The sequence below is a fragment of the Scyliorhinus torazame genome, chromosome 1 (genome assembly GCF_047496885.1).
Source record: "Scyliorhinus torazame isolate Kashiwa2021f chromosome 1, sScyTor2.1, whole genome shotgun sequence".
In the NCBI taxonomy this organism is placed as follows: Eukaryota; Metazoa; Chordata; class Chondrichthyes; order Carcharhiniformes; family Scyliorhinidae; genus Scyliorhinus; species Scyliorhinus torazame.
The window spans coordinates 237480512-237497123 of NC_092707.1; the positions used below are offsets into that span (position 1 = coordinate 237480512).

General features: G+C 50.4%; 1 protein-coding gene across 1 annotated transcript in view; it reads left to right on the forward strand.

Moving 5' to 3' along the window:
• slc22a2 (solute carrier family 22 member 2) overlaps positions 1 to 16612 on the forward strand; it is a 95254-nt gene that overhangs the window by 41513 nt on the left and 37129 nt on the right. The gene's annotated exons all lie outside the window — the stretch shown is intronic.

Here is a 16612-nt window from a genome sequence, read left to right on the forward strand (position 1 = left end):
CCCATTGACAAGCGGCGGGAAGATAGAATCCCGCATCAGAAAAAGGCACTGCCGAGAAACATGCAGCTGGTGGACCGGAGAACTCCGCTCACTGTTTTTCCCCTCTACTACATCAAAAGCCCTCACAATTATGAATAACACTATTAAATCTCCCTTTCATCTTCCCTACTCGAAGGGGAATAATCCTCCCTTCTCCAATTTCTCCACATAACTGAAGTCACTCATCTCTGGTACCGTTCTTGTCAAGTATCGATGCAAACACGTTGGGCGGAATTCTCCAGCCCTTCCTTCCTGCCAGCGGGATCTTCTGGTCCTGTCACAATCGAGCCCCGCCGCAGGTTCCCCGACAGCAGCGCAAGCAAGGAACGCAAATCGGCATCGAGTTCAGCGGGACCAGAACATCCCGTCAGCAGTCGATAGCGAGCCATGAAAAAACCCGCCTTGAGGATGGGGTGTGGAGAACTCCTCCCGATGAATACTTGGTTCCAGTAATGTGGTAAGAGGCTGCAATGCATTGTGCTATGTGTAGAACCCGAACTGGAGAGATGACAGGAACACACGGTAGGATAGGACTTAACAACAGGTTTATTACAGCGGTTGGGCAGCACGGTAGCCTTGTGAATAGCACAATTGCTTCACAGCTCCAGGGTTCCAGGTTCGATTCCGGCTTGGGTCACAGTCTGTGCGGAGTCTGCACATCCTCCCCGTGTGTGCATGGGTTTCCTCCGGGTGCTCCGGTTTCCTCCCACAGTCCAAAGATGTGCAGGTTAGGTGGATTGGTCATGATAAATTGCTCTTAGTGTCCAAAATTGCCCTTAGTGTTGGGTGGGGTTACTGGGTTATGGGGATAGGGTGGAGGTGTGGACCTTGGGTAGGGTGCTCTTTCCAAGAGCCGGTGCAGACTCGATGGGCTGAATGGCCTCCTTCTGCAGTGTAAATTCTATGACATTCTACACAAAACTACTAAAGACTACAACTCCTCTTCCCGCTCAGGGTTTTTATACTGTGTGGATTTCTCTTGTTAAGGGGAAACCCAGTCCCCAATAACCAGAGGAGCTGATATTCAGCTGTGTAAGGGGGGAAATGAGTGGAGTACAGTCCTTGGTCCCTAAGGGGGTCGTAACACCTCTCGACCCTGCCCCCCCTCCCAAATCTGAAGAAAGGTCCATGTCCTCGGGCTGAGGCCCTCTTGTCCGCTTTGGGAGTGGATGGCGGTCTGGTGTTGATGGAATGGGTCTGGGAGTTGTGTAACGTACCGTCGACCAACGTTTTCGAGTGGATCATCGAGGCAGGGATGGCATAGCCGGAGATGGTGTCGGCGCTGCAGGCGACTGGAAGACCACGGCGGACGGGCTGGTGTCCATGTTCGAGTCATCCGAATCTTCCGATGAGGCGTCAGGCATCTCAGCCTCTTGGGCTTCGACAGGCAGAGGTGACGGTGACTGGCGTGGCTCTCTAGGCGGCGACGAGGATTGTGGGCGAACCTAGACTGGAGCGTCCGGTGTTCTGGTGGCTCCTGCGTTCGGCAGCACATGTTGTCCATGTGGCAGCTTGCTTCATGTCCCAGCGCCCGGACCGAGTACGAAACTGGACCTGTGGCCCGGTGAACCACGCCCGGGACCCATTTGATGCCGGCGCCAAAATTGCGCACATATACTTGATGGGATTCTTATTTCCCTCTTCTAATAAGAATCGGTAGTTCGGTTGGTGAGGTTCAAAAATATGACTTTATTGTCAGGCACTTGGCTGGTATACACTCGTATACGAAATGGCTTTTTGGCGATTACAAAGAATAAAACCTTAGAAAATAAACATCAAAAAATACATCGACAACATGGAAACACATTGCAAAGCATAAGCACAAACAAAGGACTGGACATACACAAAAGAAAGCTGGTTTAGAACAAAGGCATGTAGCAAGAGGCACTCTTTTTAAAGGATTTTGTTTTTGGTTCAACCTCTTCGGTCGTGTTAGGTACACTGGTCAAACACTGACTGCAACTGGATGCAGCTTAGATCAGAAAGATACTCCAGACCTTGAAGTTAGTTCAATCAAGTTTATTGAACTAATAGCACAGTTAGCACAGTTCTCTGTGAGTTCGACTCTCTGCTAACTTAAATGTGGTTACTCTGTCTGACTGAACCAGACTAGCTCTTAGCCACGTGGTGGAGGTGTGAGATTGTAACAACACCCTTGACTGACTCTCTAGATGTTCATCAGTGGAAAGAGGCGGAATGTGAGTGCCTCGTGTCTTTTATAGTGAGGTACCACCCCTGAGAGTCCTGCCTGCTTATTGGTCATGTCCTGTTCTCTGTGTCCATTAGCTGCTTGTCTGTATGTCATTATGTGTGTGTCTGCATATCATGACATCTCCCCTTTTTTGTATGTTTGGATGACACATGTGAAGGTATTTACAAGAATAGGCCAATGTTAACATATATACATGCAGTGGATGTGAACATATGTACATGTGAAAACAGGTGTCTAATGCGAAAAACAGAACATAGCAAACAGAACAAATGTTCATAAGTCCAGTCTCTGTGGCTTTGTCTGATCCTGGTCGACCGCCGGAGAGGTGGTGGTGGGGACGACAGCGCCTTGATGGGCGGGATTGAAGCCTGATTGGTGGCCTTGTGAGTCGAGGTATCAGGAGGTGGCAAAACAACAGAAGGAAACGGAGAAGAATGTGGTTGCGGGCAGGCAGCTTTGCCCAGTGCCCGTCTGTTTCAAAGAAAGAACAAAGAAAATTACAGCACAGGAACAGGCTCTTCGGCCCTCCCAACCCGCGCCGATCCAGATCCTTTACCTAAACCTGTCACCTATTTTCCAAGGATCTACTTCCCTCTGTTCCCCGCCCGTTCATATATCTGTCTAGATTCATCTTAAATTATGCTATTGTGCCCGCCTCTACCACCTCCGCTGGCAAAGCGTTCCAGGCACCCACCACCCTCTGTGTAAAAAACCTTCCACGCACATCTCCCTTAAACTTTCCCCCTCTCACCTTGAAATCGTGACCCCTTGTAATTGACACCCCCACTCTTGAAAAAAGCTTGTTGCTATCCACCCTGTCCATACCTCTCATAATTTTGTAGACCTCAATCAGGTCCCCCCTCAACCTCCGTCTTTCCAAAGAAAACAATCCTAATCTACTCAACCTTTCTTCATAGCTAGCACCCTCCATACCAGGCAACATCCTGGTGAACCTCCTCTGCATCCTCTCTAAAGCATCCACATCCTTCTGGTAATGTGGCGACCAGAACTGCATGCAGTATTCCAAATGTGGCCTAACCAAAGTCCTATACAACTGTAACATGACCTGCCGACTCTTGTACTCCATACCCCGTCCGATGAAGGCAAGCATGCTGTATGCCTTCTTGACCACTCTATCGACCTGCGTTGCCACTTTCCGTGTACAATGGACCTGAACTCCCAGATCTCTCTGTACATCAATTTTCCCAGGACTCTTCCATTGACCGTATTCTCCGCTCTTGAGTTAGATCTTCCAAAATGCATCACCTCGCATTTGGCTGGATTGAACTCGATCTGCCATTTCTCTGCCCAACTCTCCAATCTATTTATATTTTGCTGTATTCTCTGACAGTCCTCCTCGCTATCTGCAACTCCACCAATCTTAGTATCATCTGCAAACTTGTTAATCAGACCACCTATACCGTCGTCCAGATCATTTATGTATATCACAAACAACAGTGGTCTGAGCACAGATATCTGTGGAACACCACTAGTCACCTTTCTCCATTTTGAGACTGATGCACGATCAATTGCACAAAGACTAAAGTTGGGTACAACTGTGGCTTTATTACAGTCAGATGCGTGGCCTCCTGCTGCAGCTGGCGAAATGGCAGGGCACTGGAGGTCATGCATATTTATACAGTTCTCAGTGGGCGGAGCCAGCCGGCAGGAGCTACCGACGAACCTGTAGTGCAGGTCCTACCTTACATCTCCTATTACAGTGGTTCACCACATTCACCCCCTGTTAAAAATGAGTCCGGCGGGGGTGACGTGAAACTATATACAATTAGTGCAATTATGAACAGTGGTAGGGAAAGAAAAGTCCATGTTGACGGTCCGGAGTCCGTCAAAGGTTCAGCCGGTCCTGTGCTTTGGTGCTTTGTTGGGAGCGGCGTAACGGTGGCGGCGAAGTCGGTGCTGGCGGTGGTGGAGGTGGCACCGATGGCGGTGGTGGCGGTGCTGATGCTGGCTAGTCATCGGGGAACTCCGGGAGCGTGCAGAAGTCCTCTTCGTCCTCTTGTGCGGAAAAGGGGAGGGGGGTGGTCTGGTGGGGCCAATATTGGCGGCGCGGTGGGGCAGTGTTGGGGTGCAACCTGACGGTGCCAGATCCCCGAGTGAGACAGTATCTTGGCGACCGTTGGGGAACTCAACGGAGGCATATTGAGGGTTGGCGTGGAGCAGGTGAACCCTGTCCACCAAGGGGTCCGCCTTGTGGAGTCGGACGTGCCTACGGAAAAGGACCGCTCCTGGAGCAGCGAGCCAAGTCGGGAGCGACACCCCGGATGTGGACTTCCTGGGGAAGGTAAAAACAGGTTCATGAGGTGTGTTATTAGTGGCGGTGCACAATAGTGACCGGATGGAGTGCAGAGCGTCAGGGAGGATCTCCTGCCAGCGAGAGGCAGCTCATTGCTCATGAATGAGGATCCCCTGTCACTGTGGATGTAGGCGGGGAAACCGAACAGAGTGAAGATGGTGCTGAGGGCCTTGCTGACGGTGGCAGACGTCATATCGGGGCATGGGATGGCGAAGGGGAATCCTCAGTACTCATCGACCACACTGAGAATGCATGTGTTACGGTTGGTGGAGGGGAGGGGCCCTTTCAAATCCACGCTGAGGAGTCAAAGGGGTGGGAAGCCTTCACCAGGCGCGCACGGTCCGTCCGGTAGAAGTGTGGCTTGCACTCCGAACAGACCTGGCAGTCCCTGGTGACTGTCCTTACTTCCTTAACGGAGTAGGGCTGATTGCGAGCTTAGACCAGATGGTACAACCGAGTGACCCCCGGGTGACAAAGGCTGTCGTGTAGGGCCCGGAGTTGGTCCACTTGTGTGCTGGCACATGTACCTCGGGAGAGGGCGTCTGGGGGCTCGTTGAGTTTACCGGGGCGATACAAGATCTCGTAATTATAGGCGGAGAGCTCGATTCTCCACCTCAAGATTTTATCATTTTTGATCTTGTCCCGCTGTGTGTTATTGAACATGAAGGCTACCGGCCGTTGGTCCGTAAGGAGAGTGAATCTCTTACCGGCCAGGTAATGCCTCCAATGCCGCATAGCTTCAACGATAGCTTGGGCCTCCTTCTCAACGGATGAGTGTCGAATTTCGGAGGGATGAAGGGTGCGGGAAAAGAATGCCACGGGTCTGCCTGCCTGGTTTAGAGTGGCGGCAAGGGCGACGTCTGAAGCGTCGCTTTCTACTTGGAAAGGCAGTGACTCGTCCACTGCGCGCATCCCGGCCGTGGCGATGTCTGCTCTGATGCGGGCGAAAGCGTGTTGTGCCTCGGCCGCGAGGGGGAATTGGGTGGACTGAATGAGTGGGCAGGCCTTGTCCGCATAGTTTGGGACCCACTGAGCGAAGTAGGAAAAGAAGCCCAGGCAGCGTTTGAGGGCCGTGGGGCAGTGGGGGAAGGGAAGTTCCATGAGGGGGCGCATGCGGTCGGGGTCGGGCCCGAGAAGTCCTTTTTGGACTATATAGCCAAGAATGGCTAACCGGGTCGTGCTGAACACACTTCTCTTTGTTGTAGGTCAGGTTGAGAAGAGTGGCAGTGCGGAGGAATTTATCGAGGTTGGCATCGTGGTCCTGCTGGTCAAGGCCGCAGATGGTGACATTATCTAAGTATGGAAAGGTGGCCCGCAAACCGTACTGGTCAACCATTCAGTCCATCTCTTTTTGGAAGACCGAGACCCCATTTGTGACACCGAAAGGGATCCTAAGGAAGTGGTAGAGGCGACTGTCCGCCTCGAAGGCAGTGTCTGGCCGGTCCGACTTCCGGATGGGGAGCTGGTGGTAGGCGGATTTCAGGTCAATTGTTGAGAAGACCCGGTACTGCGCAATCTGATTGACCATATAAGATATGCATGGGAGTGGGTACGCATCGAGCTGCGTGTACCGATTGATGGTCTGGCTGTAGTCCACGACCATCCTATGTTTCTCCCCAGTTTTAACCACCACCACTTGGGCTCTCCAGGGGCTGTTGCTGGCCTCGATAATACCCTCCTTTAGCAGCCGCTGGACTTAGGACCTGATGAAAGTCTTGTCCTGGGTGCTGTACCATCTGCTCCTAGTGGCAACGGGCTTGCAATCCGCAGTTAGATTGGCAAAAAGGGAGGGGGAATCGACCTTGAGGGTCGCGAGGCCGCAGACGGTAAGGTGGGGTGAGGCTCTGGAGGTTGCACTGGAAATCGAGGCCCAACAGGAGTGCAGCGCAGAGATTAGGAAGGACATAGAGGCGGAAGTTACTAAATTCTGCGCCCTGGACCGTGAGGGTGACTGGACAAAAGCCTCGGATCGGGAGGGAGTGGGATCCGGAGGCAAGGGAGATCCTTTGTTTGGCAGGGTGGACCGCGATGGAGCAGCGCCTTACCGTATCTGGGTGAATGAAGCTTTCGGTGCTCCCGGAGTCCAGCAGGCACGAGGTCGCGTGGCCGTTGATTTTAACCGTCGTCGACGCGATGGCCAGGTTGTGCGGGTGTGATTGGTCCAGCGTCATCGAAGCGAGCTGCGGATAGCCATCGGATGTTTTGGGTGGCGAGTGTGTGCGGATCCGATGTCGGGATGTCCGAAGACCCTGTGGGGGACAAGATGGCGGCGCCCATGGTGTGCACATTGCGGGGTCGGGACAAGATGGCGGCGCCCATGCGGCGCACGTGGCCGAAGGGGGACAAGATGACGGCGCCCATTGGTCGCACATGGACCCGGGAGGAGAAGATGTTGGCTGCCATTGTGCGTCTGGCGTGGGGGAGGGGGCGATAGCGGGCACGATCGCAGTGACTGCGTGGGCCTGGCACACCGCCGTGAAGTGGCCCTTTTTACTGCAGGCTTTACAAACTGCAGTGCGGGCCGGGCAGTGTTGGCGGGGGTGCTTCTGCTGACCGCAGAAGTAGCAGCGGGGACCCCCGGGGTGCATGGATCGGTGTGCGCCGCAGACGTATTGGGAAGGCAGGGCCCCGGCTGAGGAGGTCGTCGGCGGGGTCCCGGAGGGGTAGGAAGGAGTAGAAGGGTGGGCAGCGCGGCGGGAGGGGTACGATTGTACATTATGGGATGCGACCGTCATGGAGAGCGGCAAGGTTTTTGTCTCCGCCAGTTCGAGCGTGGCCCCTTCCAGTAATCGTTCTCGGATGCGGTCCGACGCAATCCCCGTCACGAAGGCATCGCGCATGAGGAGATTTGCGTGTTCGGCGGCCGTAATGGCCTGACAGTCACAGTCCCGGACGAGTGGAATTAGGGCCCGCCAGAAGTCTTCGATGGACTCACCAGGTAGTTGCGAGCGGGTGGCGAGTACATGCCTGGCAAAGAGCATGCTCGCCTTCTGCGCGTAGTGTTCCTTAAGGGGTTCCATTGCTTTTGTGTAATTTGTGGCGTCTTGGATCAACGGGAACACACTGGAGCTCAGTCTGGAGTACAGGACGTTTATCTTCTGAGCCTTGATGTCGGCCTCAAAACATGCTAGCCAGTGAGTAAAGTCTTTTCTGGCATCGGGCGAGTGCGGATCCAGCTGCAGGTGATCGGGCTTGATTCTGATATCAATTCTGTGGAAAATCTGACTAATAAATTGATGCACGATCAATTGCACAAAGACAACAGTTGGGTACAACTGTGGCTTTATTACAGTCAGATGCGTGGCCTCCTGCTGCAGCTGGCGAAATGGCAGGGCACTGGAGGTGATGCATATTTATACAGTTCTCTGTGGGCGGAGCCAGCCGGCAGGAGCTACTGGCGAACCTGTAGTGCAGGTCCTACCTTACATCTCCTAATACAGTGCTTCACTACAGAGACACTCCCTTTCACCACTACTCTCTGTCTCCTGTTGCCCAGCCAGTTCTTTATCTATCTAGCTAGTACACCCTGAACCCCATACGACTTCACTTTTTCCATCAACTTGCCATGGGAAACTTTATCAAACGCCTTACTGAAGTCCATGTATATGACATCTACAGCCTTTCCCTCATCAATTAACTTTGTCACTTCCTCAAAGAATTCTAGTAGGTTTGTAAGACATGACTTTCCATGCACAAAAGCATGTTGCCTATCACTGATAAGTCTATTTTCTTCCAAATGTGAATAGATCCTATCCCTCAGTATCTTCTCCAACAGTTTGCCTACCACTGACATCAAGCTCACAGGTCTATAATTCCCTGGATTATCCCTGCTACCCTTCTTAAACACAGGGACAACATGAGCAATTCTCCAGTCGTCCGGGACCTCACCCGTGCTCAAGAATGCTGCAAAGATATCTGTTAAGGCCCCAGCTATTTCGTCCCTCGCTTCCCTCAGTAACCTGGGATAGATCCCATCCGGATCTGGGGACTTGTCCACCTTAATGCCTTTTAGAATACCCAAAACTTCCCCCTTCCTTATGCCAACTTGACCTGGAGTATTTAAACATCCATCCCTTTAGAGATTTGTCCTACTTTCCCGATATTCCTCCAAAGCTTCAACAGTTTTAAGTCGCCTAGATCTTATGTATGCTTCCTTTTTCATCTCAGCTAGTCTCACAATTGCACCCGCATGAAACAGGACCATTTGCATGAAAGAGGTCGATGCCAACCTTGGACGACGGAAAGGTTTCGATTTCATGCTGCTGAAGTGTCTCCTTACTCTGCGCTGGCTGGAAGCATTGACAGGCCGCACAGTCAAGGACCATGTTCGCGATGTCCTGGCTGATCCCGGGCCAGTAGACAGCCTGCCTGGCTCTACGTCTGCACTTTTCCACACCCAGGTGGCCCTCATGGATTTGACGGAGCACCAAGCTCTGAAGACTGTGTGATATTACAATTCGGTCCAGTTTGAGGAGGATGCCATCAACCATCTTCAGGTCGTCCTTTTCATTGAAAAATTGAAGGCACTGCCCTTTTTGCCAGCCATTGGCTAGGTGTTGCATAACACACTGCAAGAGGGGGTCTTTGGCTGTCTCCTCACGGATACGAATCACCTTCTCATCAGATGCCGGGAGGGTGCTAGCACACAGCTGCACTTGTGACTCAACCTATGACTCAATTTGCCGGATGACGTTTAGTGGTTCACTAGGCACGGTGATGGAGCGGGACAGTGTATCGGCAATGATGAGCTCCTTGCCAGGCAAGTAGACCAGGTCAAAGTCGTACCTTCTGAGTTTGAGGAGGATGCGCTGCAACCGAGGCGTCATGTCATTAAGGTCCTTGTGGATAATGTGGACCGGGGCCTGTGATCCGTCTCGACTGTGAATGTCGGCAGGCCGTAGACATAGTTGTGAAACTTGAGAATGCCAGTGAGAAGGCCCAGGCATTCCTTCTCGATTTGTGCATACCTTTGTTCGGTGTGCGTCATTGCCCTTGATGCGTAGGCAACCGGTGCCCAGGATGAAGTGTCATCGCGTTGCAGCAGGAGCACACCGATGTCATCCTGGCTCGCATCTGTCGAGATTTTTGTTTCCCTGCCTGCGTCGAAAACTGCCAATACAGGTGCAGTGGTGAGCTTGGCTTTCAGCTCCAACCACTCTGCCTGATGGGCCGCCTTTCACTCGAAGGCAGTAGACTTTTTCACTAGGTTTCATAGGGCCGTGGTGTGTGAGGCCATGTTTGGGATGAACCTGCCCAGAAAATTGACCATGCCCAGGAAGCGCAATACCGCCTTCTTGTCTTCTGGGTCCTTCATGGCTGCGATGGCCTTGACCTTGTCTGTGTCGGGGTTCACGGTCTGCTGAGAGATCTGGTCACCTAGGAACTTGAATGTCGACATGCCAAAGCAACATTTGGACCTGTTCATCTTCAGGCCATTGGCGTGAACACGGCAGAATACCTGCTGGAGACGGGAAACATGCTCCTCAGGGGCCGTGGACCAATAGATGACGTTGTCCACGTACACACAAACCCCTTCGATGCCCTCCATCATCTGCTCCATGATGTGATGAAATATCTCTGATGCCGAGATGATGCCGAATGGCATACGGTTATAGCAGTCCCTGCCAAACGGTGTGTTGAAGGTGCAGAGCCTTCTGCTGGACTCATCCAGCTGGCTTTGCCCGAATCCATGTGATGCCTCTAACTTCGTGAAAAACCATCTCACTGGTGAGTTCCTCCCGCTTCGGGATGGGGTAGTGTTCACGCATTATATCCTGGTTGAGATCCTTGGGATCAATGCAGATGCGCAGGTCTCCAGAGGGATTTTTAACCACCACCATCGAGCTGACCCAGTCAGTCGGTTCGGTTACCCTGGAAATGATCCCCTGCTGCTGCAGCTCCTTGAGCTGTTCCTTCAGGCGCTCCTTCAGCGGAGCCAGGACCCGGTGTGGTGCATGGACCACTGGCTTGGCATCAGGTTGCAGTAGGATCTTGTACCGATATCGCAAAGTGCCCATCCCGTCAAACACATCTGGATACTGAACGAGGATGTTGTCAATGCCAGTTTGAAGATCCACGTTGGAGAATGTTGTTGAATAAACCCGCTGCACCAGGTTTAGCTTTTTGCAGGCATGCGCGCCCAGTAGGGATGCCCTGTCCAGCTTGACAATTTCAAACCTTAGCCGTGCATGGGTACTCCGGTTGGAGACGAGTAGATGGCAGGACCCCAGTGCCGTGATGGCATTACCGTTATAGCCCAGGAGCTGGCAAGCTGCTGGATGGACCTTGGGGGGCTTCTTGATGCGTTTGAAGTCTGCCTGTGAGAGGAGGTTGGCAGAAGCACCTGTGTCCAGCTTGAACTGGATGGAGCCACTGTTGACCTGCATCACCGCACACCATTCGTCCTCCGAATCCACAGCGAGGATGGACTGAATGCGAGATGAGTTAGGTGTGGCATGTTCACGTGTGGTAATGATGGCCACTCGGTAGGCGGACTCCAGGCATTCGTCCTCTGGATCCGTTGTACTGCCAGGATCAGAATCCTGTAACCGCCGTTGCACATTCTGGACGCGCCCTCTGATGACTGGTGATGCAGACCTACACAAGGCTGCATAGTGTCCAGGCTTCCCGCAGTTTAAACATCGCCTGCCTCTTGCAGGGCAGTGTCCCTTTAAGTGGCCGTTGCCGCAGTGTGGGCACGTCATGACGTCGGCGCACATGCGCAGTGCAGTCTGCACCTGTGCAGTGTGGGTGTCGGCTGCATTGTTATCCCGTTCGCATCGCGCATGTGTGGGGATCCGGGAAAAGCGTGCGAGATGGCCACTGTCTTCTATGTTGAGGCGCTGCATCCGGGCGATGGCCTGCACACTCTCTGCCTCGTGGGAGGCAAGTTTCTCATTTTCAGCTGATTTGTACTGGGCATACCGATTTTTTGCGTGCTCATGCACTGTACATGTTTCAATCGCGACCGGCAGGGTCATATGCTTGATTTTTAAGAGCTGCTCTCTCAGAGGGTCAGAGTGAACTCCAAACATGATTTGGTCTCTGATCATGGAGTCAGCAATATCACCAAAGTTGCAGGACAGCGCTAGCAGGCGGAGGTTAGTTAAGAAGGCATTGAAAGATTCATCTTTACCTTGAAGATGTTGTTTGAATATGTAGCGCTCGAAGATTTCATTGGTGTCCACTTCACAGTGACTGTCAAACTTGTCCAGGATGGTCTGAAACTTTGTCTTGTCCTGGCCTTCGGTGAAGTTAAACGAGTTGAAGAGTTCAATGGCTTGATCACCCGCTGTTGAGAGGAGAAACGCAATCTTTCTTGCATCAGACGCACCCACGAGGTCTGAGGCTTCGATGTACAGCAAAAACTTTTGCTTGAATGTCCGCCAGTTGGCACTGAGATTGGCGGAGGTCCTGAGCTGGTGACGACCCTGAATCTTCTCCATGGTGCCGGGATATATTTGCTGGTCGTCACGGAACGGACTGAGGTAAGCCTCCTTAAATTAGTAGTCTCCTGGTATCATGTCGTGTTAGGTACACTGGTCTAACACTGGCTGCAACTGGATGCAGCTTAGATCAGAAAGATACTCCAGACCTTGAAGTTAGTTCAATCAGGTTTATTGAACTAATAGCAGTTAGCACAGTTCTCTGTGAGTTTGACTCTCTGCTAACTTAAGTGTGGTTACTCTGTCTGACTGAACCAGACTAGCTCTTAGCCACATGGTGGAGGTGTGAGATTGTAACAACACCCTTGACTGACTCTCTAGATGTTCATCAGTGGAAAGAGGTGGAGTGTGAGTGCCTCGTGTCTTTTATAGTCAGATCCCACCCCTGAGTGTCCTGCCTGCTTATTGGTCATGTCCTGTTCTCTGTGTCCATTAGCTGCTTGTCTGTATATCATTATGTGTGTGTCTGCATATCATGACACCTTATTTGTGTCCTATTGGCTCCTCCCTTGAGCAGTAACCCTTCAGTTTGGTTAACAGAATGTCTGTCACTTAGGTGATAAGTTCTTGGACACCCATTGGATCTTAATTGCTGCAGTATGACATCAGTTTTGAGCTTGAAACGTATCTTGATTAATGTATATCAACCTTGTAAGAAATTCTAAGAGTGAACATGAGGGGCTGGATTCTCTGCACCCCGGCTCTGCGGGCCCCGAAAAGCGGCGTACTCCGCGCCACATAACACCTATCTGGAGCTATTGCTGGAGGCCCACTCCGCCATTCTACGCCCCCGACCTGCCAAAATCCCAACGGCGTGGAGCTAATGTAATCCTGTCGGCCGGGAAACTAGCGTGGTGGCTGCGGACTCAGTCCGTGGCTGCCCTTGTCAGGGGCGGGCCAATTGGAGGGCGGGGGGGGGGTGCTTTTACATGTCCCGGGCAATGTTTGTGCGGGCGGCCAGGGCCGGTCACGCGGCCGATCGGGGTGTCTATTTAAAAAAAAAAATTTAGTGTACCCAATTCATTTTTTTCCAATTAAGGGGCAATTAAGCGTGTTCAATCCACCTACCTTGCACATTTTTGGGTTGTGGGGTGAAACCCATGCAAACATGGTAAGAATGTGTAAACTCCGCACGGACAGTGACCCAGAGCCGGGATCGAACCTGGGACCTTGGCGCCGTGAGGCAACAGGGCTAACCCACTGCGCCACCATGCTGCCCTGGGGGTCTATTTTTAATGTCCAGCTCTGCAGTCTGAGTCCGCCATGGAACACGGCGCGGCCACTGGAGGACGCCGCCCTGCGCATTCGCGGCCTCCGATCCGGAAGTGTGGGGGCCCGTCTCTGCAGAAAAAGCTGCTGGTTTTATGCCGGGTCCCCGCTAACCCCCTTCAGGGCTAGTAATATGTGGCCATTTCACGCCAGTCTTTCTGCCATGAAAATCCACAGTTTTTAGGACGGTGTGGGGACATAGTCCCAATAACAGAGAATCCAGCCCCAGGTCTTTACACTGGATACAAAGGCCCTCTCCATTTTCATATCTGGAAGGGAAGACGAAGGACGGATAAGGGGAACAACATATCCCAAATAACACAATCCTGTTCAGCACTGTGGAAGCCAAGGAGAGCCTCTGTGGCCGCAGATGAAATATCTGCCATTATAGGAGGAAAAGTGGGTAACTATCTCTGGGTACCAGTGCTCGGAAAAGTTACCACCGCTGGTATAGTTATGAAGACCTTTGAATAGGTAAGCACCAATTGACCTACCTTGGGTGGAAATTCCTCTCTGTGTTTGAAGACATACTTGAGCCTTACTCACATCAAATTAATTAATGCAGTTACTATATCCCAGTTCCTGTCCCCCATGTCGCTGGCTTGTCAAACACATGGACTCCTTCTTTGTGGAGGTGACTGGAAGGCCTATTTTGGGGGGGGGGGGGGGGAGGTTCTGATTTTATATGTGCTGGTACCACTCTGAGAAGGCAGTCAGCAAGTAACCCACAAAGACCGCCATTTCTTGACTATACTTTCTACATCAATCAGGTATCTATTTCTCGCATATGTGACTGCTCCTTCGCGAGAGGAGGAAGAACAGGCAGTGTTTTGGAAAATTTACCATTCCGCTGTTTTTGAAGTAGTGAAAGGAATCGGCTGAAAGAGACTACCCCCTTTGGAGTGGGTAGGAATGAAAGAGCATACCCAACAACTAGAGAGGTTGGATTCTTTGGCATATGTATAGGTCATTGTCATGTGAGAGTACCTTTAAGAAATGGGTGTTTAAGAGCTGCTCATGTTACTGGAGTGATGTCAGAGTGTGGGTGGAGCCGAGCTCTACTTCTGCTTTTTAGTTTCATTTTGAGAAAAAGCTTGGGTGTGTCTGTTTTTTTCAGTGAGCTGCATCTGACATTTAAAGAAAGAGCTGTACGGTGATCTCTGCCATCCAAAGACTATCTATGGATCACTTGGTGAACCCAGAATTGTAAAAGGTTTCACTATTGAATGTAAACCTAATGTGCTCCTGTTTGAAGGTTTGTTAAGTCTTTTGGATGTTAAAAGGACAGCTTACAGGGTCACTTAGTGTTGTAGTCTTTGGGGTCGTATTTGAATTAATGGTTGCTTAGATGTTCACTGTCCATTTTCTGCTGTACCACACCTGTAGAGTGGGCCATGTGCTCACCATATCACAATCTATTAAAAGTTGTGGGTCAGGTGAACTCCATGATACACTTTGGGGTTCTCTAAACCCTGACCCATAACAATTGGGGACTCGAGGGGGATAAAAGTCTATCTATTGGATTGGCTTAGTGAACTTAAAGACAGTGAGGGGTGAGCATATTGTGGTTGCTTTTCAGGTGTGGTATTTTAGTTTAAGTGGGGAGTGTGTTGTGGACAATGGCTCTTTCAGAGGCTCAGGAGTTTTTAGGGGTGGAGACGGTCACATGCAGTATCTTACGGACAGAGACTAAAAACAGACTTTTAGATTTGGCAAAGAAATTGCAGTTAACATTACCTGACAAAATGCGAAAAGATGAGGTAATTATGGCGGTGGCTAAGCATTTAAAGTTGCCTGAGATACAGTCTGACTCATTAGAAATGGCAAAGATCCAGTTGCAGATTAAGCAACTTGAACATGAAAAAGAATTAAAGCAACTTGAATATGCAATGAGACAAAAAGAAAGAGAAAGGGAGATACAGATTGGAGAAAAAGAAAAGGAGAGAGAAGAAAGAAACAAAGAAAGAATAGCCCTAGCAGAACAAAAAGAAAGAGAAAGAGAGGAAAGGGAAAAAGAGAGGGAGTTTGAACTTCAGAAAATGGCTATGAAATATAACAGTCAGTTAAAATTGGCAGAAAGGGCGCTGGTTTTATCACTGCTTGAGGTTTCCCTATCACTTGACATGTGTGACGTGATTGACAAAATTTAACTACATCTTCATGTAGTCCAGGCCAATAAAAATGTTTCTGGATTTTAGTTTCAGTTTTCCTTACTCCCAAATGACCTCCCACTGGTACCCCATGTGCAACTCGCAACACCTCCTTTCTATACCCTACCGGCAATACCACTTGATGACCTTCTGCCCACTTTTCATCCGCCTGCATATGTAAAGGTCTCCATTTTCTCATCAAGGCATCATTTTTATGGTAAGAACACTCTGGTATACTCTCAGATTCCTCTTCCGTATATGCTTTCTGATATATCCGTTTTATTTCTACATCTTTCTGTTGTAACTCCGCCAATTTTCCTCAACTAAAAATATCCGACTCATCCTCCACCTGTTCTTGTTCTTTTTCAACCATCTGATCAAAAATCGTTTCTGATAATTGCACTTCAACTTCATCTTCACTCTTTGATTTCGCCTCTTGTCTTAACCTGTGACTTTGCGACCAATCCGGAAAAATCCCAGGATATTCGTCCTTCAACACTTCAGCTGACTGATTTTCCACTGGCTTATCAACCACAGTAGGCATCACTCCCACCTGCGATCCAGCTATATCATTACCCAAGATAAACTGTATTCCTAGACAAGATAGTTTATCTATTACTCCTACTATCACTTCACCACTCTTCACTGGACTTTCCAACCTTACCTTATATAATGAAATGCTACTCCTCTCACCCTGAATTCCACATATTACCACCTTTTCTGGCAACATTCTTCCCAAACTACATAACTCCTCATCTCTTACCATTAAAGATTGACTAGCTCCCGTATCTCTTAAAATTGTGACTTCTTTACCTGCTCCTCCTGATACACATGAGTAAACTTTACCCACACAAGAAAATTCTTTAAAGACATCTGGCACCTTCTTAACAATTACTTCTTGAACAGGCTGTACAATCGTTTGCACCTCCTTCGCTTCCCTTGGGCTTTCCTTTACCACTTTAACAAACCCCACTATCTTATCCTGTTTTACCACATCAGCCTTCCATGTGCTTTTCTTCAACCACCAACACTGTGACTTTACATAGCCTCGTTTATTACAGTGAAAACATTTGAAACTTTTCATTTCTTTTCCACCCTCCTGGATTTCTTTTTTAATCTGAGGTACACTCTCTTTATTGTCTCCCATCAGATCACCTTTACCTTTACCACTTGAGTATTTCTC